Genomic DNA, 27038 nt, shown 5'->3' on the forward strand with positions numbered 1-27038 from the left:
TCTTTGGAATGAAGCGGGGTATATATGAATAAGTAAACTGGGTAAAACTTTAACCTACTTCAAACCAAGCTTCTCCAATGAGCCCTCGAAGAGATTGGGCCAAAATCAGTCACAGTCATTTGTTTTCTATGATCCATATTGTCAACTACATTTCTGGATACATGTGAGTGGTTACTTAACATTACACACTTCCAACTACCACACACGTAACCCACCTTGAAGGTGTTAGTTTGCAGAGGCTCTCCTCGGATTAGAGGGTAGGAAGAACAACCCTGGGTAAGTTACCTATATTATCTTTACTCTCCACAAATACCTATGAAAAGCAATCGCCAGGTGAGAAAACTAAGATGCACAAAGGTCCCATAATTTGCCCCAGGTGACACAGATGGTAAATGGTGACACCAGATTATGAAACCAGGCCTGTGGTACTCAAAAGCTCTCGGGGGTGGGTTCATCCGGTGAAAATTCAGGGAGCTGTCCCTTTATACTATGTGTACTTTCCTGTGAGCGCGTTACACTTCAACAAAATGTTAAAAAGAAAAGAAAAAGGCCATGGGCTCTTGTGTATCTCAGTGTGAAGTCAATGTGACAATGACAACGTGACAAAATTCGTATGGAGTAGAGCAGAAGACAAGGCAAGGAGTCACAGCATGGGCCCTGATGTTACTGCCTTAACTGGTCCACACTCGTGGGATTATTTTTAATGAATGAAACAGTAAACTTAATGAACAGATTCTTTCTTAGGTCTCCTCCACTCACATGCCCATTCTCCAAGGACACTGGGTCAGAGGGTACAACCCACAGCTGTGTGTCTGGGGCCTCGATAATAAGGTCGGGGGCCTAGAAGATTAAAAAGTGATAAAGACGTTCACAACGATACGTACCTCTTCCTTTTATTATCTTTTTGTTAGGTTTTCTTCCTCTCCATTGAAAACCTGTATAAGCAAATGGAACATCCATAAGGAGATTTTCCACTTTGCTGGACGTGAAGCTCTCCAGCAGGCCTGGTAATAGTTCAGAAGAGTCTCTCTCATCATCCACCATTGTACATTTAGAAACATAAAATAATTTTATCACTAGCCTAAATAACACATAATAAGGAAGGTAAATCTGCCTTTAAAAAGAAAGCCCTATTGGGACTTCCCTGGTGGCGCAGTGGTTAAGAATCCGCCTGCCAACGTGGGTTTGACCCCTGGTCTGGGAAGATCCCACATGCTGTGGAGCAACTAAGCCCGCAAGCCACAACTAATGAGCCCGCGTGCCTCAACTACTGAAGCCCACACGCTCTAGGGCCCAACGTGCTGCAACTACTGTGGCCACATGCTCAACTACTGAGCCCACGTGCCCCAAATACTGAGCCCGTGTCCTCAGAAAGCCCTACCATATGAAACATTTTGAAGTTGAAATTCTGAAATTCTTAGGGCTTATTCATGACATGATTCAGCTTGATGAGGGCAGTGCCGCCATAAAATCAGATCAAAGAGGTGGAAGGAAGGTACTGTGCTGGGTGCCGGTAACTGTGTTCTAGACTTGCCACTAACCAGTTACCTGGAACAAATCTCTTAATGTGCAGGTTTTTCCTTCCCTTTTCAGTAAGATGGAGAAATTGAGCTGGATGATTTCTAAGGTTTCTTCATGACCAAACACTCTACAATTCTGAAGTGGCTCAAAAATAATCATATTGAATTCCCTCTCTCTCTCTCTCTTTTTTTAATTGGATAAAATTGCTTTACAATGTGGTGTTAGTTTCTGCTGTACAATGAAGTGAATCAGCTATATGTATACCCTCTTGGACCTCCCTCACACCTCCCCCATCCCACCCATCTAGGTCATCGCAGAGCACCGAGCTGAGCTCCCTGTGCTATACAGCAGGTTCCCACTAGCTATCTATTTTACACATGGTAGTGCATTTATGTCAAACCTAATCTCCCAATTCGTCCCACCCTCCCTTTCCCCCTGTGTCCACATGTCCGTTCTCTACGACTACATCTCTATTCCCGCCCTACAAATAGATTCACCTGCATATGGCACAATACCAGACACTGAACATCCTCTCATGAAAATTAAGGAGCCTGCTTAGAGCACAGAAGGCCAACCCGCCTCTGCACAGTGGTAAGCAAATGGTGTACTTATGGGCAAAGCTAGGATGTTCCTTCAAAAACCAGTTCTGGGGGACTTCCCTCGTGGCACAGTGGTTAAGAATCTGCTTGCCAATGCAGGGGACGTGGGTTCGATCCCTGGTCCGGGAAGATCCCACCTGCCACAGAGGAACTAAGGCCATGCGCCACAACTACTGAAGCCTGTGCGCCTAGAGCCCGTGCTCCGCAACAAGAGAAGCCACCACAATGAGAAGCCCGCACACCGCAACAAAGAGTAGCCCCCGCTCGCCTCAACTAGAGAAAGCCCGTGTACAGCAACGAAAACCCAACGCAGCCATAAATAAATAAATTAATTAAACAAACAAACAAACAAAAAAACCAGTTCTGGGCCTCCTCCAGTCCCTAGACATCTGTCAATCTTGTTATTGGCCATGAACCTGGCCATCGTCATATTAGCTCTGAAGGATTCTTACCTGGCGGGCCAGGCAGGGGCAACAGAACCAGGGGGCAAAGTGGGGAGGCCAAGTAAATGATGAATGACATCATAAGCCATTGAGAAGATCTCTTTAAACCTCAGAGTGATCTTAGTGACTAGACTGTCTGGGTCACTATCAGATGGACAGTAATTCTCCTCCAGAAAACAGAAAATCCTATTTGATTGCATAGTCAAAAGCAGAACATACAGTGGCTCAAAGCCGGGTTCTGGAGAGAGGCAGGCATTGTCTTCCTATCACAACCTGGACGCTGTATGACCACGGGCGAGCTTCTTTGTGTCTCTAAGTGTGTTCAGTCAATGATCAACAGAAGCCAATGAACAGGGTTCTTGTGAGGGATAAATGAAAAATTACCCGTAAACACTCAGCACAGAGCCTGGCACAGGTTAACAATGGACAGAAGCCCCTCTATTCCACCCCACCATCCTCTCATCTATCCTCGGGCACCTGCTAAGAAGTTACGAGTTTGTCTGATACACTCTCATTTCCTGTATAAGCCTTCCTTTTGTGGAATCCCTACCTAAGCCACAGGGATTCTAAATGCTCCTAAGGACTTGCTAAAGGAATGAATAATTTATAAGGCACAGGACACAATACCAAGGCACAATTCAGATCCAAATAGACCCTTTAGGTCCATTTCTGCTAGTGTCCAGCTTATTTTGTAATTAACAAAGGGCAGGATTTTGCTTTGAGGATCCACAAAGAAAATGACAGTTCCACATCAGATGTTTGACTCTGGGCAAGTTATTTAACCTCTCTGCGCCTCCGTTTCCTCTTCTGTAAAATGGGGCTAATAATAGTGGTCTACTCATAGGTTTAAACATAAAGGGCCTGACGCGTGGCACCTAAGAGGTGTCAGCGATCCTATATTAAACCTCTCTGAAACTGTCCTTTAAATGGTAGGTGATCGAAGAAAATCTGAGCCTACCACACCTTCAGCATTGTTACTAGGTCCCGTCTGCCTGTCAGTACCACCAGGGAATCGTTTAAAATATGCAAATCCCTGCCTCCTCTTCTCCCCCCGCTTGTCTTCTTCCCTTGGTCTAGATCAGGCCCAGGAACCTGCATTTTCAATGAACCCCCTGAGTCCCAGCAGATAATCACTGAAGCGACAGACACTGCCTGGAACACGCTAGAGAAACTGGATCAGACGTTGGGTGATTCCCCTCTCCCTCCAAGAAACGGATTTATGGTTTGGGTAAAAACCATTAAGAACACATTGGTTTTCTCGTTGGTTTCACTTTGAGTTTCTGCCTTCTGCGACACAAAATGAAATCATACAGAGCTTGGGGCTTCACCTCCCACGTGGGGCAGAACTGCCACGTGACCAGAGGGGTGAGAACTGAAACCAGAGGCAGACAAGTTGAGGGGAACCTATACACAGAGAGAGAGATACATATACATATGCATATTCTTTTCCCTTTCCTTTCTTCTTTAAAAAATGATAACTCCTCAGAGACGTGTGTGACACGTGTGACAAACGAACGGCAAAGGAACAATGTGAGTTTTCACCCAGAGGATTGTCACTTATAGTGGATGCAAGTCGAGGTGTGAAGCTGTGACTCCAATCTCAAAGGGTGTGGCATCTTTAGGACAGAATTTCGGGGAAAGGAAGAGCATTGGAAATAAAATGCGCGATCTCAAGCGCGCGATCAAGTATGGCACTAGAATGAGTTCATAAATTGAAAAGAAATAACGAACTGAAAGCAGCCTGATATGCAAGATAAAAAGAACCAGGCTGCCAAAACTCTCACATAGGTTTCCACAACAGATGTCAATAGGATACAACCGTTTAAAATTACGCCAAATGGGAAAATGTTCAATCCCATGAAACCAAGTGTGATGGCAGTCACCCAGATGGAAGTGTCCACATTTCTTGTCTGCTCCAAGAAGTATCTTATGCAACACGGGCACTTAATAATTCTTCATCAAAGATAATCATAATCAGCTCACAAAACATACTAAAGAAAAACACAATAATACGGTACACCCCCCAAAAAACTTTTAAAATACCATTTACAATAGCATCAAAATGGTTAAGGTTCCCAGGAATATTATTACACATATTTCTGTATGTTATATGTATATGCAGCAATGTATTTTTTACATATTATATATGGTTTTATACAGAAAATTATAAAACTTTCTTGGGACAGTGAAAATGATATAAATAAGCATGAAGAAATCAGTGTTCATGTATAATACTTATATAACATGTACTGACTATGTGCCAGACAGTATTTTAAGCACCCTCCACACACTATATGCAACACATTTAGTCATTTAATCCTCTCAATTATCCTGTAAGGTAGGTACTATTATGATCCCTATTTTACAAATAAGGAAACTGAGGCTCACGGAGCTTCTGCAGGGCCACGTGGCCAGTGAAGAGTGGGGTCGGGATCTGAATACAGGAAGTTGGGCGCCTTTTTTTTTTTTTTATGGTTTGTTATTTTGGGCACCATTCTTTAAAGACTACACCCCGCCTTTCGATGTGGTGAACATGTCAGGCCTACAAATTCAGTGCAGTCCTAATAATAACTCCAACAGGTTCTGTTAGGGAATTTGTTCTGTTTCTAAAATTTATATAGAAGGGCAAAAAGCCAAGAACACCAAGACATGCTTAATGGAAGCACATGCCCTCCCAGGCATCAGGACTCACTGTGAGGCTGTGATAATTAAGGGATCGACAAAGAGACCAGTGGAATTGAGTAGAGAGCACGGAAACAGACATAGCACAAATGGCCACGTGGTTGATGACACAGGTGGTAAGTATTCCAGGTTATGTGGATACATAAATAAACAGACAAACGGTGCCTAAATAGACAAAAAATGAAAATAGTCTCCTACCTTAGAACATTCACAAAAATCAGTTTCAGATAAATAAAATACAATAAAATCACATGTGAAAGGCACAACTCTAAAGAATACAGGAGAATAGCTTCATGAACCTGGGAGAGGGAAGAATTTCTTAAACAAGATAGAAGGGACTTCCCTGGTGGAACAGTGGTCAGGAGTCTGCCTGCCAACGCAGGGGGCATGGGTTTGAGCCCTGGTCCGGGAGGATCCCACATGCCGCAGAGCAACTAAACCCGTGCGCCACAACTACTGAGCCTGCGCTCTAGAGCCCATGAGCCACAACTACTGAGCCCGTGTGCCACAACTACGGAAGCCCACGCGCCTAGAGCCCGTGCTCCGCAACAAGAGAAGCCACTGCAATGAGAAGCCCGCGCACCACAACGAAGAGTAGCCCCCGCTCACCGCAACTAGAGAAAGCCCGCGTGCAGCAACAAAGACCCAACGCAGCCAAAAAGAAAGAGAGAAAGGAAGGCAGGCAGGCAGGAAGGAAGGAAGGAAGAAAGAAAGAAAAGTATTGACCATAAAGGAAAAAATTGATAAATCTAATAATATTAAAATTAAGAGTTTGTGAGCATCCAAAGGCATCATAAATGGAATAATAAGACAAGTCAAAGTGGAAGACGTTATTTGCAACACGTATAATCAACTAGAGACTCAATCCAAAATATATAAAGGAAGCCTACAAATTAGTAAGAAAAAGACAATCCATGGAAAAATGGGAAAGCACTTAAGAAAAAAGAGTATCAAAATGTCCAATAAGCCTTATTATTAATCGGGGAAAAGAAAATTAAAACCACAATACGACACCATTTCATATTCATCAGACCGGCAGAAATGACAAAATCTAACGATACCAAGTTCTGGTGAACATGTGCGGCAGTAAGAACTCCCAATCGTTGTTAGAAGGAGCACAAACTGAACCAAGCACTTCGGAAAATAGGCTGGAGTTACAGTAAAGTTAAAAATACAAACCCCCTGCGACCCAACAATCCACCGCTCACACCACACCACATGCACCCTAGAAAAACTTCTGCACAACTGTACTAGAAGCCATATATATATATATATATATATATATATATATATATATATGTATATATATATATATATATATATATGTATATATATATATATATATATATATATATATATATATATAATGTTCTTGACAGCCTTTGTCGTAGGAGCCAAAAGCTGGAAACAGTTCAAATGGCCATCAACAGGACAGGAACCCCAGACAATGACAACGACTGAACCACAGGTCCAGGCATCAGCGTGGCTAAGTCTTGTGATTATATCGTTGATGAAAACAAAAAAGTAAAATGTAATATACACCAAACACTTGCAAAACTAAATGATGTCATTTAAGGATACCTACACAGCTGTAAACTTCCTATGGACGGAAGAGGAAGGTGGTTTTAAAGCGGAGAACATTCTAAGGTCATGTCCTATTGCTGAATCTGGATGGGGGTTACATGCATGTCCACTTGCTAATTAAAACATATATATATATATATTTTTTTTTAATACTCTTCTGCATATATGCTATATATCATAATTTCTGATTATCCTCTTAAGAAGGTGCAACACCGCCTATGTCCTGATTAGGAAAGAGGCCTGTTTTTTAAAAAGAAAAGCACATCACAAGCAAACTTTCAAATGTAAAAAATTCAAAGACGTATTCCAAAAGATAGTCCATCAAAGACAGAAAGAATGTTCAATTACAAGGAACCCTAAGTAAAAGTAATAACATCTCACCAAAGTCTGATTATACTACCATTTTTATAAAAGTCAAAAGATGAAGGCTGATAATGAACATGGATGTTGGATTCTATGACACATTGGAGGAATTACCATCAAAATAATTAGAAAAGAGGTAACAAATGCAGAGCAAATACCTGATGATGGTTTAGTCACATTTCAAAGGCAAGCTATAAAATTTAAATATGCAAAACTAATACTTTTAATGATTCTTTTATATTTCTTCATCTTTTGCCTTAAAAAAAAAAATTCAGAGCCTTTACCCAGACCTAAGACTTTCCACTCTGACTGAAACTAAGTACAGAACTCTACAGAAAGTACCAATTATTTCCCTGAATGTCTAAACTCACACTCTAACAGCAAATAGATTTCTGCTCAGCTGAAGTTTTCTGAAAATGGTCTGCATTTGTTTTTAACAGGAGCCCACTTAAATCTTACCCACTTGTTTAGCTGCAAGGATTGAAACAAAATGTTTGCTTGCAAAACAAACACTGGTTTTAAAATTCTCCACTTGGGCTGCTGGGTAAAACACTTGTTTACTGAAACAAATGTTTTATTTGGAAAACGCCCGCCAGTGTGGACACTTTCCAAGAAATACACCAAGATGTGCTAGGATGGTGATGTCACGCCCTTGATAAAAGTTGGCATTTTAGGGTAACTGCACAAAGTTTACTTTCAGAGAATAGAACAACAATGGGAAAACCAATCTGTTTTTTTAAAAAAATCCAAGGCCTAAAATGCTTTTACTGGGTCATTAAATAGGCCAGTTCAATCCCCCCAAAGCTAATCTCTTTATACAATCAAATTAGTTTTATAAATGACATAATAAGTATTATCATCATCATCATCATCATCATCATCATTATTATTTTAGAGCTAAGCCTCTTCCTTTAGATTCATTCTATGCCTTCTGGCTCCCCTATGTGACATAGCATGAAAAACCATTTCCATCTCTTAAGAAGATACGCTAGAACCCTGAAATGCCATTATTAACCACAAAATAGGATTGAGCATAGCTAAGTCTAACTTGAAAACCATCCAAGGAGATTTACTTTCGTAAGTACGGAAAGAAAACATCCCAAAAGATATTCTTGGGACCCTGTGGTTAGTTTCATATGGAGGCTCCAGTAAACACATTACATTTGACCAAATAAGATTCCGCTCCCCCCCCCCACCCCATCCCCTAGAAAGCTTAGGAATTTTCATCAGTATTTTCCTGCTAAGGTTAGGCACTAAGAAATAAAACAAATCATTTTTATAGTCCATAACAATGGACTTTCAAAAAGTACATCCCCCATCTTTAAAAAACACTTTGCATATATCCTAGCATATGTATATTTTGATTTATAAACTGTATACTACTCTTAGGCATTATGAAACACACAAGAATGCACAATGCAAAGGACTTAATAGACATTTCTCTAAAGAAAACATACTACTGACCAATAAGCACATGAAAAGATGCTCAGTATCATTAGTCATCGCGGAAATGGAAATCAAAGCCACAAGATACCGCTTCAGATCCAATGGGGTGGCTATAAAAAAAAAATGGAAAATAACAAGGGCTGGGAAAGATGTGGAGAAATTGGAAGCCTCGTATATTGCTATTGGGAATATAAATTGGTACAGCCACTGGGGAGAACAGTTTGGCAGTTCTTCAAAATGTTAAACATGGAGCTACCACATGACCCAGCAATTCCAGTGTTAGGTAAATATTCAACATATACGCAAAAGAACTGAACACAGGGATTTCCACTGACACTTTTATGCCCATGTTCACAGCAGCATTATTCAAAATAGCCAGTGTGGAAACAACCCAAACATCCATCAACTGATGAACAGATAAACAAAATGTACTATACACAGACAATATAATAGGATATTATTCAGACATAAAAAGAAATGAAGTACTAACACATGATATAGCATAGATGAGCTTTGAAAATATTTTGCAAAAAAATAAGCCGGACCCCAAAGGACATACATTGTATGATTCCACTCATAAGAAATATCTAGAACAGGCATACGAGACAAAGTAGATTAGAGAGTGACGATGGATGTGGGGAGTTGTTACTTAATGGGTGCAGGTTTCTGTTTGGGGTGGTGACAAATTTTAGAAATGGTTGCACAACATTGTGAATGTAATTAATACCACTGAACTGTACACTTAAAAATGATCATGATAGCAAATCTTATGTTATATCTTTTTTACCACAATTTTAACAAACTAAAAAAAAAAGGACAAGCTAAAAATACAATTGAGGTGCTAATATTTTCTTCTCAAATTCCAGTGGGTGACCTGGCATGCGCCAGGGCTGGGTAGAGGCAGAGCTTCCAAAGCCAAAGCAAGAATTAGTGAATTGAATGTGGGATAGAGGGAATATTGGGGAGAAAATATACGAGAAAGCCTACAGCTCAAAAAGAATTGTATTTTTTTTTTTTTTTAAGAATTGTATTTTTAATTCCAAAGGAAAGAGGACCTCATTCTGTAGCCTTGGCATAGAACTAAATGCAAACCACCTGTGAGTTCTCGCCATCCCTCACTCCACACACTTGCACGTCTGAGTCACTGCAAAAACACCAGGAAAACCCTCTTCACTTCTCCTGCAAAGCATCCATTCGAATCTAGCTCACTCGGTGTGAGGGCTGAGGTTCTGCCTTACAAAGCAGACTGTGCTTTTTCCATTGTTTTACCGTCTCAGGTAAGCCCCAAGTCCAATATAAAATACTCCTTTTTAAAGCTGTTTTCAAAGTCATTTTCATCACTATCCCCCCGCCTTGGGCTCAAAAGGATCAATTATGGGGAAAAGCGACAGGAAATAATAAAAAGATGAACAGCTCAACATCACGAAGCAACTCTACTACCTATGCTTGATGTGTCAAAATACGAGGCTGGCCCAGAACTAAGGTCATCAAAAGGAAAACACACACGAGTTTGAGGCCTCGGCTGACGTTTCAGGAGGCTGAAGGCCGTGTTCAACACAGAAATGACAGCGCGAAGGGCACGGTGATGGAGCAACTTGGTTCTGCACTAACACACAGCACAGAAATGTCCTACATTCAGCATCGCACGGTTTCACCGTAAGACAGGCACCTGTCGATTGCTGGATTGTTTACTTTAAAAGCTGGACTATTTTTCTAGTAAAATGTAAGAACTCAGCCTTAAAAGAAAACTCAAAATTGAGATATGTTAGACTCCCAGGACCATCTGAACTTTCATTTTCTGTAGATTAATGACGGAGCAACATGAATTAACTGCTGCTTTCCTTTGGCAAATCAGCTGAAGCTCATGGCTTCAAGGACAAACATGCTCTAAAACTGCAATGCAAAACTGTTGATTCATATCCTTCAAATCTCTCGAGTGACTGTACCTTATAAAAAATAGCTCCGTGACTCTCAAAGTAATCCTTTAGAAAGAGCTCTCGTCTGAAATCTGTATTTCAATACCATCAGAGTGCAAAGTATTCAAAAATCTACATAAAGACTGCTTCTAGGACTTCCCTGGTGGCGCAGTGGTTAAGAATCCGCCTGCATTGGCAGGGAACACAGGTTCGATCTCTGGTCCGGGAAGATCCCACATGCCGCGGAGCAACTCAGCCCGTGCGTCACAACTACTGAGCCTGCGCTCTAGAGCCCGCGAGCCACAACTACTGAGCCCGTGTGCCACAACTACGGAAGCCCACGCGCCTGGAGCCCGTGCTCCGCAACAAGAGAAGCCACCGCAATGAGAAGCCCGCGCACCGCAACGAAGAGTAGCCCCCCCTAGCCGCAGCTAGAGAATAGCCTGCGCGCAGCAACGAAAACCCAATGCAGCCAAAAATAAATAAATAATTAAAAAAAAAAAAAAAAAAGACTGCTTCTAAACAGAATTCAGTAAATTATATTGGTGTCATGCGTGGGTGCAGGATTGTGAATATGTAGGTATCCATACAAAAGAAACCATCTTCCAAGTTCTTCGTGAAATTCTAATTGCCTTTGCCTGTTATTGCTACTGTAGGAAAACCTTCCACTGGTAATTCAGTCCTACTATGAAATCTTGGCTTTTAAAAGATGAGTCCTCCAAACGCAGAGAAACATATGAGGATTCTTGTTTAAAAGCGTTCCGTTTTAGTTCCAATGCTGGTATTGTTTCAAAACTCTTTTCTCAAGGCCCTCCAGCATGCTATATGAAAAAAAAGTTGCCAAGCTGGTTTTTAACACATCTTCACAGGACTGATAAGCAAAAGTTTACTAAAGCAGTTTGGAATAAGATAAACTCAGAGCCATTCTGTAAGTTTTCTCAAATTCAGCAGCACTTTTTAAATGGAGGGTTGTTAAACAAGCCATAAATTCCCAAAGCTGTGAGAGAGAAATGAAAGCATCTCTCCTTTGGTAAAATACGAATCCACAGCGTCTTTGGAACTGCAGCTGACATCCTGTTGGACTGAGCAGCTTGAAACCTGTTTTGTGGGTATTATGAATGAGTGCAAACAGTAAGGGGTTGTGAAAATAAATTTTCTAATGGGGGAAAAAAGTGAACAGCAATAATGTCTCTAGTCTTTCTTGTGAATCTTACCTATTTAACCTTAAAATCGTTCTATTTAACCATGTGATCATTGACATGCTGATAAATTTAGAGGTTCTTGCTCATTTAGAAGTTTTTTGGCTGTTAATACCCATATTTTCATAAATGATTATAAGATACATGCCACTAGGAAAACTAGGACACCAGCAGTAAATATTACCTACCCCTCAGTGTGCATCAAGAGAATGCAAAACGTGTACAAAACTCTATACACGCCACAGAGTACACAAAACAAACTCTGGAGACCCTAGGAAATTGTGTAAATTAGATTCTGTAAATTCTCATTTTAGCTCTTTCATTTTACACTCAGAGCTTCAAGAAGACTTTAAAATCTGTGTATCAAGATGCTAGCCATAATGGAAAAGAATATGAAAAAAAAATACATATATGTATAACTGAGTCACTTTGCTATACAGAAGAAATTAATACAACATTGTACGTCAACTATATTTCAATAAAATTTTTAAAAATTAAAGAAAAAAAGATGCTAGCCCAATTTCTGGCTTCTTAAAGAAATCTCAAGCACAAAATTGCCTTTTTTCCCCCTGTACTCTAACTTCACAAATAGCTGCTGAAAAGGATGTTCTCGGGCAAGCCCATCCCGCAGATGGGCCATCCATCTACCTGCCATCTCTCACCTCTCACATGAGTGCTCTAAGGGTCTGCATTTTATACCATCCTCTCTCACTCACAGTTTCTTGGGTACCTTGGGTTTCATTTTCTGATATTTTTAGAATACTCCCTTATATTCTAAATGAAGTTCAAGGCCTAGATTCCATTGCATAACAACGTGAATGTACTTAACAGTACTGAACTGCACACTTAAAATTGCTGAAGATGGTCCATTTCGTGCGATATGTACTTTACCACAATTTAAAAAAAAACAACAACCCTGATTCCATCATTTTCTACTGTTGTTTGGTAGGGGTAAAGTAAAAAGTCAACGAGAAAAAAGCCCCACCTTTGGCTTCTGCAGGGAGAGGACGCTACTCCTCCGACCTCCACCATCAATTTTAATCATTAGTGTCTGCCTGCTAGCCCACCAGACATGTAATAACACGGACGTGAGAATTTGTCTCTTTATAGCTTACAAACAGGAAAGGAAAAAAAAGAGCAAATGACAACTTGCAGCCGGATAATCAGCATCTGGTTAACTGAAAGTGACAAAATGCTTGCTGCTGCTCAAAAGGACAGACATTTGTTTTTTGTGACAATAAAGCAATGAGATACACAGATAGACAAGTATTCCTTGAAAAAGGTGTGAACGGTCATCATCTTTTAGAAGTCCAACCCTGAATTTCTGACTATCCATTCTCTCTAAACTGGACTGGTTCTCTCTAAACTCTAGACTGCTGTTTAGAGCTTACAGCTTGCCCTGCCTTACCTCTGACTACTCAGCTCCCTTGAAGAAGATCAGCCAAATAGTCTCCTCCCGAGAATATTGCCAAATACCATGCCCGGGGTCTGCATATCCAAAGGTACAGGAAGGGGTCTGCCCAGGGCCCGGTTTATTGCATCATCTCGACATACTTCGATGGACGGAGTGTGAGTCAGCCCCGAACACAGCGCTTCAACCCCAAACCTCCTTCCTACCTAGCAGGGCAGAGCTCTTCTGACACACCCATCCAGGCTTCCAAACCCGTGCTAAATTTGGAAAGCAGCAGGTCCTCTGGATATAAAAACAACTTGCAGCATTGCCTATCAATGGCTGTCCATCAGATACAAAAGCACAAGAACAGGTTGAAACCAACATGTGAAAAGGAAGAACTCTTGCTCTCCTGGGGAGAGACGGGAGGCTCTGGGGAGATCTCAGAGAGGGGAGGCTCCGGGGAGGTCTCAGATTGTAGAACAAACTGACGGAGGCACTGGTTCCCCAAGAGGAATCTGTATCAGAGTGGCCTGTAATGCTTATATAACACACAGCCTACCAGCCCAGGAGATTCTGATTCAGTGCCTATGGGGAGGGACCCCTTAATCTGTTGAGCCGGGTTTGGGAGCTACTGGGTAAAGTACTTGGGTTACCACAATGCTGATTCAGTAGATTGGCTCTAACTAAAGCCTCAGGAATGACTACCTTCTTGTGCTTTACAAGGAAGGAGGAGAATCTTTTTTTTTTTTTTTTTTTTTTTTTTGCTGCACGGCCTGAGGGATCTTAGTTCCCCCACCAGGGATTGAACTTGTACCACCAGGGAATTCCCAGGAGAAGTTTGGAATGTATACATATGTATATAGGTATATATACAAATTCTAATCATGCATGTACCCTAAAATTCGTCCTTTGCCACCAAGTTCAAATTTAGGACCAATAATCACTTACTTCTATGTAGATGACTCACATCTCTACTTTCAGCCAAGACCCATCCATCTTCCCTAAATCACCTAAACCCAGCTGCCAATCACGGCTTCCAATTCCACTTCTGAAATCAACCCTTCAATTTACCTTAAACACTGGTTTCCTGCTCCAATTTCTGTTGATAGTAGCACCTGCCAAGGCATCTAGATTTAAATCCGCAGTCACCTTGGATGCTTCAGGTCACATCCAAACACTATAAAGTACTGTCAATTTTCCGTTTATAAAAACTCACGGGACTTCCCTGGTGGCGCAGTGGTTAAGAATCCGCCTGCCAATGCAGGGGACACAGGTTCGAGCCCTGGTCTGGGAAGATCCCACATGCCTCAGCTCAGAGCAACTAAGCCCGGGCACCACAACTACTGAGCCTGTGCTCTAGAGCCCGTGAGACACAACTACTGAGCCCGCACGTCACAACTACTGAAGCTCACGCGCCTAGAGCCCGTGCTCCACAACAAGAGAAGCCACTGCCATGAGAAGCCCAGGCACCGCAATAAAGAGTAGACCCCGCTCGCCGCAACTAGAGAAAGCCCGCGCACAGCAACGAAGACCCCATGCAGCCAAAAATAAATAAATAAGATAAATAAATGTTTAAAAGAAAATAAATAACTCTCCAAGCATCGCCTTCCAACCAAGTCCCACTGATACAACCCTTGTCCAGGCCCAGGCATTCAAGGTCCCTAACTGGTCTGTCCCTAAACCTATCATTCAAATGACAAATTTCATACTTGATCCATCTCCAATAGCAAAGTTGACCCATTCAAATTCCCCAAATGTACCCCTGCAACTTCCTGCCTCGCGGCTTATCTTCCTTCTACCACTAGGAATGTCTTTCTTTCTCTAGCTATTAAAATCGTGTACACCCTGTATCGCCTAAGTTCAAGTTCTACCAACTCCCTCGGGAGCACTTCCTGATGGCTGCCACCTCACAGCTACCCTCCCAGGACACGCCCAGCACTGCCACATCTGAGCCTTTGCTAAGTAAGGGTTTGCTTTTACCTTCCCTTTCACCCTCTGCCCTCTGCCCCTCCCTGGAAGTTCCTGAGCGCTTAGCGACTGACTTTTCATTGATAGTCAATTGTACACTAGCTGTCTGGCAACATCTCCCTAAAAAAGAGCAAACCCTCATTCTTACACAGAAGCAATACAGGTTCACTGCTAATATTTCAGAGAATAAATAGAAGGAAAAGAATGTTTTTAATCTCTCATTCTACTTCTCAACTCATTTTAACTTTCATCTATGAATCCATCATCTCTTCTTATGCATATAGGCACATATTTTTTCCTGGTGTCTTCATTTAACTCCTAAACTGTTAAACTTCTTATATTTATCATCTAGCTGTAACCACCCCCAACTAAAACATATTAGACTCAGTCTTTTTAGGAACATGAACATGCCTCTCTCCACTGTGTAATCTCCACAGTGCTTAACACGGTTCTAGACAAAATAGGTGGCTAAAATGTTTAAAGCACATGTTCACTGAAAAAAATATTTTGGGGGTAGCAGTGAGTAAACGGTTACAAATGCATGGTCCAAAATAATCTATGTGAAAACCTGCTACACATAGGCGATTTCTTGAAAAGTGCCCCCCGAATTATGTAACACATGTTTTAAATATACAAGAACACACAATATTAAGGACTCTATTGTTAATCCTTTCTGAACAGATATTTATTCCTTAATTTAACTTGCTTTATAAATCTGATTTATAACTAAAGTGAAGATCACCCTATACAGAAATGTTTCATGAATGCAGAAGAAATTGAGGCGTGGGGAGAAGGGATGGGAGGAAAAAGGAAGTCTGCCACTTCATTTTCTACTTAAATTTTCAATTCATTTCTATAGCAACAATGCTGGTTTGAACCAAGATTTGAAAGTCTCATTATCTCACACAGAAGGAAATCATGCTCCCTAACAGGGTGACCAAATCTAAGATCATGAACGTCTTCATTTTTTTTCAAGTTTCCAGGAAAGTTATGCATAACTCTGCCATTTTCATTCAAATGCAAGACTATCCAGCGTATGGAATTGGTCCGTTTCCAGCTTCAGCTGTTGTACAGTTCAGGAAAACACCATAAGCGAAAATAAAGACTCTTGCCAGTTGAACTGAAGATCCTCTATCTAGAAAGTAATAGAAAAAGTCCAGTCTACTACCCCAAAGCAGATCACGCATTATTATTCTTATTCCCATTTTACTGAGAAAACACAGCAAAGTTAAAAAATAAAATAAAAATAGACTAGGGATGGTGAGATCTCCACAAAAGTTTTCATCACAAAATAACCCCCTCTTTTATATATAAATGTAGACTATGATTCAATTTACCGAAATTCAAAGGACCAGTTTTTGCTTCCTATGAATATAGACTCTTTAATGCAAAATGCATCTCAATTTAGTTTTCTTTATCTAGGGTTGCTTTGGAAACAGAAATTGACATGAACTGCTAAGTCAGCTAGCTTTTCGGCTAACCCTTAGGATCTCTCTAGAGGATAACACACCCCTTCTGGCTTCTTGAGCAAAACTCTAGCAGTTTCTTCGGAGCCTGAAGCTTCATGGCTTTCTGGGCCTTGGTTCCGCAGCCCTAGCCTGCACTCTGTAACTGAGGTCTCCTGGACAAAACCAGCAGAAGGAAAAATGCGACAACTCTCTGGAAGGGTGCTCAAGAAGGGTTTGGGCTGCAATGCTTCGCAGTCTCATTGTTTACTGTTATTTTTTTCCTTGACTCTGCTCGTGTCACCAGCATCCAAACCCAAAGCCCATCGCTTTAAAATCTGGATCCTCCCTCTCCTAATCACATGCTTGGGGTGTGAGGTGCCACTGGGGTCTGGAGGGAACTAACTGGACTGTTCTCACTTCTCCTGCTTTGAGGAGGGCTGAGTTTGGGGGGTTTTGCGCTGCTTTTCTTCTCCTTTTAATAAAGGCCTTTCCATGTTTGTTTCTCAGGCCTTCCTCAAATACAAAACTGTCACTGTCCCTGTCCCCTGCTTCTTCCGACTCGAAGATACCAACTTCAAAGTGAGCGTTTGTTAAGAACTTTGGTAAACTTATGGCAGCCCGGGCCTGCATTTGGGAAGACTCAAACTCGAACGCGAAAACGTTGAATTTATGTTCTCTGAGACGGTAGAAAAACAAACAAACAAACAAACACGAAGCAGGGCAAAATCCCGCCTCCTCGCCAGCTTTCCTTTCACGTCTTGGTTCAGTAATGAGAAAAGTGAATCCACTCCCTAGTGCAACTGCAGCCTCCGCACCGCCAGGCTCACCTAGAACATTCACTGCATCCTCGCATCCAAGCCAAGCTCGGTTACTGAGGCAACTAAGTTTTTCTTCCCAAAGGGTCACAGGGAAACACATCCCTCGGGATCCCCTGGTAACCGTCCACCGATAATGCTGGGGAACCACAACGGCAAGAGACTCGCTTTCCAAGGCTTGCGCGGGCCGCCGCTGCCGGCACGGGGGCGGGGGAGGAGGTGCGTGCGGGTGCGCAGCGTCCAGTTACATTCCTGACCCACTTTCGCATCCCCTCCCTCCCCCTCCTCTTCCTCCTCCTCCCGGGCAGGCCGCGAGGGCACCAGCGCCCCGAGAGCCACCCGCGAGCTCTCCCTAGGCCGCCGCGGGCGGGGTGCACGCGGCGTCGGGCTCCGCGGGGGACCGGGAGGGAGGGGGAGGAGGGAAGGAAAGGAGGGAGGAGGGAGGAGGGAGGGAGGAGGGAGGGAGCCCGCCCGGGAGGGAGCCCGCCCCCACCCCACCCCACCCCCACCCCGGCTTCCCCTGCGCGGCCCCTCCCCCGTCACATGGGCTCGCGAGCACCTGTTGGCGACCTCAGCCCCTAGCGGAGCCCCTCCCGCCTGCCTGGCGAAAACCCCCGCGGGAGGCGATGGGAACACTGCCCGGTTCTCGCTCTGCAAACCCCGCTTCGCCCGGGGAGGGCGCGGGGGTCGGGGGGCGACCCCTACCCAGCTGCTCAGCTTTGCAAAGTGCGAAAGCGCCCCGGCCGCGCGGCCATCGGCTGGAGGGGATCCTACCCGCCCTCTCCCCCCTCCCGCTTCCCCCTCCCTCGGACTGAGCGGGGAGGTGGGGTGCGCCCGCCCCCAGCCCGACTCCGCTGGAAACCTGGGCTCCTGGCGGGCGCCGGGCGGGGATGCTGCCGAGTCCGGGCCGGGGCGGCGGGGGCGAGGGCAGGTAGCGGGTGGTGACGGGTGGGGTGTGTGTTTCGAGTCGGCGAGTCCAGGAAGGGGGCGGGAAGCTGCCGTCTCAGCTGCAACTTCTGAGCGTGCAAAGCAACTCAGCAACTTTGCCTGCGCCGCGCCCCTCCCCCGCGCCGCCGGCCGGGCCGGGGGCTGCGCTGCGCCTGGGGCCCCGGCGACGGGCCCGGCGGGGAGCAGATCGGGGCGCAGGCGAGCGGGCCGGGGGCCGGGCCCGGGCTGCAGAAGTGGCCCGGCCGCCCCGGGGGTAAGACTGGGGAGCGCCGCCCGGTCCCGGCGCCGCGCACGCCCCCCGCCGCCCCCACCGGGCCCGTCGCGCCCGCCGCCGGACTGTGCGCCGGGAAGGGGGCGGAGGATGGCGGCGGAGCCATGGAAACTGCCGGGTGGATAAATAAGGAGAGGGCCGCGCGGGGCCGTCCCGGGCTGCCAGCATCTCGGCGGCGGATGCGGCGCCCCGGGAAGCGCGGCCGAGCTCGCACAAGTGTCCCTCCCGCCCGGAGGGAGGCCAGCGGTGGAGACCGGCCCCCGGAGGGGAGAGGGCTGCGAGGTGGAGGGCAAGGCGAGGGTGAAGGTGACCCGGGCCTCCCGGGGTCAGCGGCTGTTTGTTCCGGTCCCGAAGGACGGCGCGAGGCCCCTGCCGGTCCTGCCAGCCCGGAGGCCTGGGGAAAGCCCCAACTTCGCGTCCAGAAAGATGGACTCGTCCGGTTCAGGCATTCGGAGGGGCTGAACTTGGGCATCAGGGGAAGATGGAGCGCCTGGGCCAGCCTGGGGTGGGACACCCCGGCCCCGAAGCGCTGCCCGCACCCCCTCCGGAGGCGGATTGGCAAGATGGGGAAGGATGGAAACGGGCTGACATGTGTCGGGCCCTTGCACTCCTGCACTGGGAGCCTGCAGAGCCCGGCCCAGCGCCTCCCCCTTCCTCTGGAAGCCGATTTACGAATCTTCCAACCTCCCCCCAGCACTCACAAACTTCATCTGACTCACTGTGGAGTTACTGATGCTTTACGCCCAAACCTATTGCTTGGGAAGTGCTAGGGATTTTAATCGTGGGTTAGGAAATTGAGTCACTTCAGGGTGTCGGGCTTTTTTTTTTTTTTTTTTTTGGCTGTGCCGGGTCTTAGTTGCTGCATGTGGGATTTGTTCCCTGACCAGGGATGGAACCCGGGGGTCCCCTGCATTGGGAGCGCGGAGTCTTAGCCCCTGGACCGCCAGGGAAGCCCCAGGGTGTGGGGCTCTTGAGAGGCAAAGGGGTGGCTTCGGGTGAAAGTCAGCTACCTGTCACCCCGCGGGATGATTTAATTACATGACTTCTTAATTTAAAGAACTTTACAAGCTCATTGAGGACAGCTGGACAGTTAGATTCTGATGTGAACCTAGAAGTTACTTTTTAACTGAACAAGGTCCCTTTTGCACCAAAAACGAGTGAGCAGTACAGTGGTCCCTTGGTATCAGGGGTATTGGTTCCAGGAACCCCCGCCAATACCAAAATCCAGGTATCCTCAAGACTCACGTAAAATGGTGTGATATTTGCATATAACAGATGCCCACCCTCCCCTGTACTTCAGATCACCGCTGGATTACTTATAATACCTAATGTAATATAATTATAAATAAAATAAACGTTCTGTAGATAGTTGTTGGCCTTCAGCAAATTCAAATTTTGCTTTTTGGAACTTTCTGGAATTTTTTTTTTTTTCAAGTATTTTCTATTCGAGGTTGGTTGACTCCAAAGGTTACAGGGAGGGCCAATTATCTTTTTTTTAACTTCAAAATTTTTAGTTCTTTTACTTCTTAATGGGAAAAAAATAACCTTTTACTGTCTTCCTCTGGAATAATTGTAAAAGCTCTAGGCTAAAGCATAGCTTCCAGAGTGTTGCATAGAACACTAGATCCTCAGTATGTCCATAGGTGATGTTTGAAAAAAGGTTCACATTTCATCTATTCCAAGATGCACATATTTTCAAATTTTGACATCTCTCATGTCCAATTTGGTAGCATCACTGAGTCCTAGTTTAACTGGAACTGTTTTTTTAGTGGGACATGAAATTAGGAAGTTTGAGAAATGCTGAGTTAAACAACTATATTTGTTATACAACCAAGAAATGCAACAAATAGCTTTGTAGCAAGGCCTTTCAGAGTCTTCTGTGTGCTAAGGTGTTTGTGAATCACCAAGAAGAGGTTATGCAGACTTTCCTAAATGTACCTGTCCAGTCACTGGTTTTGTGAGCATCATTGCTGAGGACTCATATTCCTTTCAGGAAATGCTGCTCTAGGGGTTGTCCCAGATTGGAACACAGTGAAGGGGAATGTTCACATTTCAAAACTGTGCCTGAGGATAATCTGGAATCTTTAAATGATAAACTAAACTTAGTGACGTAACAAAAAAGAAACAGCCCATTTAAGGAAATCATAGGCAGAACTGTTCCCATTCAGCTGTAGTAGAAACTGAATCAGGAGCATCTTTTCATCTAATTCAGGGGACATTTAGTTCATCAGAAAATTCAGGTATCTGATACATACAGTTGCTGTTACACTACCTCCTGCGATCTTTTGGTTTGTGGAAGTTAATAAAGATGGCTTATTTAAATTAGACTGGCACTAAGCTACTAACCAATTACTCCAAAAAATTCCCCTAAAATATCATTACTGAAAAAATTAAAAATGGTGATGGGTACCTAGAAGTGTAATTTTAATTAAAAAAAAAAAAAGAAGAAGAAGGAAAGAAAGGCATATAAAAATTTCCAAAGAGAGGAAATTTAACATAGGAAAGAAAAAAAATGCCTATCGTTCATCCCTTAACAAAGGTTAGAGGCAAGGTTGGACTTTCATAAGTGAATAAAATATTCTACTTGGAATGTTTCAAATACAAATAATAACACTGAATATTTTTCAGTATGTAATATAAAAGGAACATTTTCATAGACTAACGCATTCGCCATACAATAATCCTGCAAGGTAGATGGAGCGGTCACTTACCCTCAGATTGCAAACCCAAACATTCATGTGTGTAACAAGCGTCTATCAAGTTCCTACCAGGTTCTAGACACTAGGCTTTGATGATAGAAAGATGAATATGAGAAATTCCCACTCTGTGGAAGTTTACGTCTGGTAGAAGAGATGAATAAGTAAAATAAATAATTGTAATACAGTATAGCATTGAGGCTTAGAAACTAGGTTAATGACTTACCCAAGGAAACGAAGGTCAGGATTTGAGTGGTCTTATGATTTCATGCTCTCTCCTGTAATAGACATGCTCTCATCCTTGCAAACAACATCATGAAGTTAGAGTATTTGAAATGAATTAAACATCAAATCAAATATGTTCAACCTTAAGAGCCAGAAAGAAATGTAGGGATTACGTAGGCTAACCCACTCATTCCACAGACTTAGAAACTGAGACAGAGAAGAAAATGGATTTGCTCAAGATTGTATAGGTATGTAATGACCGAATTAAGACTACAATCAAGGTTTTCTGACTCCCAGGTCTTTGCACTATAAGGTGTTGCTCTCCAGTAAGAGGTGGCAAGACAAGTCTTAGTAGAGCCTGTCTACACTGTTGAACAGTGTGTGGGCCCATCTCAATAAAGGCCCAGGGTGATTGATTGTTGAATCTGTGATAAAATACCCCATGGCTAAGCACTTATTTAAAGAAATATTTCTCGGAGGAACTGCAAGGGGATTTCAGCTATGTGAGTTCCTTAAAAACAGCCACGATCCTTAAAAGTTGAAGATGTATTTGATAAAAAGTAAATATGGGACATTTGGGGAAATTTGAACACTGGCTGACTACGTATTAGAGAATCTCAAGGGATTATTGTCACTGGTTTAACCATGAGTGGATTTGTGATTGTGCTATTTCAGAAAAGGAGTTCTCGTGTCTTAGGTGTATATTGTGAAATATTGCACTGAAATTATATGATGTCTGGGATTAAAATAATCCAGTTTTTTGGGGGGTAGGGGCGGAGAGTAAATGAAAACTCTAAATCCATATGCTGAAACTAGGAAGTATATATGTGAGAGTTTATATTACTATTATCTCCACTTTTGTGTATCTTCAAAACTTTCCAAAATAAAAAGATTTTTTGGTCTCTACAAAAGAAAAAGTTGTTAGTCCTCCTCCCCCAACCTCCACCCCCAAGAAAAAAAATCTCCTCCTAATGTTGAAATACCTTCCTGTTGTAAGTTTCACAGTTATTTTTCCTAACAATTGAGTCAAGGTTAGGGAGAAACATGATCAGTAGTTTTAATTGCTGACATTTGCATAGGCTAGCACCTTATAGTTTACAAATGATTTACATCTACACAGATCTTCCCTCACATTCATGATTAGTTTAGGCCTGAAGTTGAAAGGCAAAGGATCTCAACTCTGTTCTCCTCAGAACAATGCCTGAAGCCCTGTCTGAAAATGAAATTTTCTTAACATTTGTAAATGGTAGTAAAAATTCGAAGGATTTCCAGGAACACTGAAGCCAGGCACATGCTGAGCTGCTTCTGCCTGGCAAGAAGACTCTTTTCCTTTTCATTTTAGGTACACAGAAGGGGATGTGCTCCGATGTATTTCAGCCAGTTAACGTTCTTCCCAGGGAATATTAAGTCAATCCCAAAGCCACATCACCGTGGAATCTATAGTATTATGAAGGGCCTCTCTGTGGCTAAGAGCGTGTTACTATAAGATTTACAGAGCTGGTTTATAATACTCGATTCTTAATTGTATGGGTAATATATTTAAAACATATGTGGCAACTGCAGTTTTGGTTCTGTTTTGAGTGGCTTTGGGTTCTTTCCCCGTTCTATTCAATAAGGTATATCTGTATCTGGAAACTATCAAAATATCACGAAGACAACACAACAAATGTGGTTAATTAAAGGGGGTGGACACCATGGAGGTTATAAGCAAGATCACTGTCATTCAATAAATATTTTATTGGCAATACTTCTTGTTTTGTGGAGAGCTGAAAAACTGTAACACGGGTGGGATTTCCAAGCACATCGAAATGAAACTAATTTCAGGATGAGACAAACTTCATGTGCTCAGATGTTTAGGGGAAAGTAGTTTCATCTCATCTTGCTTAAATTCCAAAAACACTCTAAGGAGGTACTGAGCATCCCATCCCAATCTGTGCACACCACTGGACCTGAATTACCCAGGATATAGCTCTCTGCAGGAACTTTTTACAGTAATGGAAACTGCAAATTGGGTGGTTCTCGTCAGAAACACAAATGTTGCTCAGAATGTCTTGGAAGGCTCTTAATACAGAGTAAATTTTTATGTTCTACATTTCTGTACTTGCTCTTTATCACTTTCCCTCCCTTTCTTTCTTTCTTAGACTTTAGTCTTGGATTATTACAGCAAGCAAGCAGATGGCATCGTTGCTGAGTGGGGTTCCAGGGTGAAGGATGATACGCTGAGCTCCCAAATCATAATCGGAGGCGGGATTAGTTGGAAGAGTCTTATTTATTAACAAGTCCTCCTCATTTCATTTATTCTCCCATAATTATTTGCCACTTACTAAGCCCTTACTCTGCGCCTGGCCTGTTATGCTAATCTTCACAACAACCCTACCCAGCGAATACTCTTATTCTTTCATTTTGAAGATGAGGAATTTGACACTTAAAGAGGTTACTTTATTTAAGTGACGGAATTAAGATTTGAACCTAGATCTATGACTCCAAACCCTTAACCAGCACAGACGACTCACTTTCCTCCTCAGAGAGGAGTTTAAACTCTTGTGGGGCCTCCTTACCAGCTCTTGGGTCTAAAGCCTTAAGCACCTGCCTCTTCTTATCTTTAGAAAGGCAAGAATTGCTGTAAACTGAACCAAAATAACGACAGCTGTTTCCTTGGACCATCCATCATTAGTTACTTCTTCCTTCATCCCTTCCCTAATAGTAGGTTAGTAAGTGGCTTAACTGTTACCAAGATCGTCTGCACATTCTATGCACAGATGGCACTGAGCTAGTTATGACTTAACCTAATTATTCTGGCCTTTCTAACTTTTCACTTCTAGAAATAGTCATTAAAAAGGGGGGAGATTTTGAAAGACTTATTTAGGTCTTACTACCTTAAAGGAGAGGGAAATTATTTTCAAGGCAAATGAGTCCTCGATTTCCTGCAGAAGGGGAGATTATTTATTATTTGTCTAAGTAGAAGTTAATTAAGAGGATTTGCACACAAAAGCTATTAAGTCAGTAATGGCCTGTGGAAGCTGAACGGTCCCACTTTTCGACACATATGGTGGCTAAAAAAAAATGGGCCATCTTCTTGGTCGTAATTCATCCCTAGCCTCTCTTGTGTGTCTGGACGTGGAACTCACTCTCTCGCCTTCTAAACTCTTCTCAGGAGTTTCAGGTCGTTTTGCCATTGGCTGAGGACTGTATCTGATCGTCTTTTTCAGTGTACCTCTTATTTTGAGATAGATGGAGGTGAAGCCTTTCTAAACACCCCTACTTTATTTTTTTTCTTTTAATATTTATTTATTTATTTGGCTGTGCCGCGCCTTAGGAGTGTGGAGTCTTAGCCACTGGACCGCCAGGGAAGTCCCACCACCCCTACTTTAAATCCAATAGGATTGTCTACCAGAAATAAACTCTTCCCCATCTCTTACTAGGAAGACAAAAACCAAATGTAGGCAGGAGGACGGGCTGGCACCTCATAACGTTTTCCGTGCACGGCATACATCGTCGGCACTCCCTTGGTACAGAAATAAGAGGAAGCCACTCACGTCTGGGAGTTGGGAGGAAGGGGCGTGTCTCAGCAAGGCCAGAAACAGCGGTTTCTGGGTCTGAGGGAGCAGCCCTTCGGAGAGCAAGTGCTAGGTGTCAGATAGCAAGCCCTGCTCTGGTCCTGGGGGGGGGGGGGGGCGGTGTGTGGTGGGGCAGGCTGAACACTGGCAAGAGCAGAACCCCGCCTCTCAAAGCAGCTACCATCCCTCAGCGAGCCGAAGGGCTGCCTGCTTTATGGAAACAGCTGAAAATACAGCGTGAGGTTAGGCCCTGAGAACTGGCCGCCTGCCAGTGGCAGAGAGAGAAGCCAGGGTCTCCCATACAGGACACCAAGACAGCAAACTGGGTTTCTGCGCGCCTGGGGCTTAACATGCCTGCCTGCCTGCCCGGGATTCCAGCTCTCAGCCCTGCCTTGTGGAACGAGTGCAACTTTTTAATACTGTTTGTCCTGTTGCCCGAATAACAAAGAGATGGATCCAAGTCAAAAGGTGTGTCTGTGTGTGTGTGTGTTTCCCGCTTGTCGGTTGGTTTACAGTTGCATTTTACACTGTGCCTGTACATTTCATGTTGAAGAAAAAGCAGTATTTCGAACCACGAATTCAGTTGCTGAGAGACAGTTTGCTCTGGCTGTGGCTCTTGCCCAGAGGAAGCAGGTTAAACCCTTGTAGGCTGTATGTTGACTTGTTAATACTACCCGTGTCCGAGGTAGCAGGCTCTGATGGGTCTCAAAAGAGAGCAGACACACATGGCTGATAAGATCCCAGTGGGCAGAGGTAATGTTACACCATCTATGACATAACTTCTAGAATAATCACTGCTGCCCTTTGCTCCAGAATCCAGCTCCAGCACCTTAAAAAGTAGAAAGTCCTCAAACAGTTTGGGGCTTAGTGTGTGTGTACTTTCCTTGAAGTTGGTTAAACTTCCACTCAGCCTTGGAAGCTGATAATAAGCAGCTCACAGCCTTTGCTTTTCTTTCTTTTCCTTTTTTTGCTTTAGAGGGACAGATCGCCAAACAAACTTTCTGGTGGCCGTTAAGAAGGACACAATTCTTTGCCGAAGCACGTGCCAGCATTTTACGATGCACACAGAGGAAGCCGTTGGCACACACCGGGGCACAATCGGGTTCCTGAGCTCGAGGGGCAAAGAATGTGGCTAATTTGTGCAGACGCTGCTTTAGAATAGTGATGGGGGAGGACACTCATTTAAGGAGCAGGAAGTCAGGGCATCTCAGTACGTTGATTTTTCCAGGCTGAGTGACGCTGGTGAAGGAAGGGGAAAGCTCCATCTCAAAAGAAACTTCAGTATCTGCTGACCCCGGGGGGCCTGATGTCAGGTATCTTGCCCCTTCCCAGAAAGACCTGAATCTCCACGCCTGCTCTCCTGGAAAGCGGCCTCTTGGTGAGAATGTACTCTAATATTTATAGAGGAAACCAGGAAGTGGGGAGTCACAGCCCTGGCTTCCTGATCCGGCTGCTGACTCACGCTGTCATCTTTGAGGCCATTTCCTTCATTTCTCTGTACCTCAGTTTCTCAGTTAAATGAAGGATGGAAATGGAATTCCCCTAGAGGCATTGGGAACACCTAATTCATGTTTATGCTTCTTCGAGATAACTGGGATTAAGAGGTCCTAGGACTGCAGATCATCGTTACTTGGAAGATTACATCTTTATGGTCAACTCTAGGCATACACTGAATAAATGGCATTCAGTCTTAGGGGTCACCTTCCTGACTCTCCACCTATCTACTTCATGACATCCCCTCCCCCTCCTTTTCCACATTGACCTCGAGTTATGTCATTTGCAGGAAGAGTTGTTTCTAAAAGGAAGGAGACTTTAATTTCTCTTTGCTTGTTCCAGAACCTCGTAGCCCGTAAGTGCAGATGAGAGACAGAGAGAGAGGCTTTGGAGGAAAGGGCTGGCTTGCTGCTAAGGGCACCTCATTCAGACACAACCCTCCATGTTCTTTTAAGGAGTTTTGGTTGTCC

General features: G+C 43.8%; 1 protein-coding gene across 2 annotated transcripts in view; it reads right to left on the reverse strand.

The window, feature by feature from the left end:
* RREB1 (ras responsive element binding protein 1) overlaps positions 1-18405 on the reverse strand; it is a 170535-nt gene extending 152130 nt beyond the window's left edge. For both annotated transcript variants that reach the window (XM_082347692.1, XM_082347689.1), the window contains exon 1: positions 18240-18405. The gene's annotated coding sequence lies outside the window, so the exon portion shown is untranslated. The remainder of the gene's footprint in view (positions 1-18239) is intronic.
* Positions 18406-27038: the final 8633 nt, after the last annotated feature.

Source organism: Balaenoptera borealis, assembly GCF_965194805.1.
Source record: "Balaenoptera borealis genome assembly, chromosome: 12".
NCBI classification, from domain to species: domain Eukaryota; kingdom Metazoa; phylum Chordata; class Mammalia; order Artiodactyla; family Balaenopteridae; genus Balaenoptera; species Balaenoptera borealis.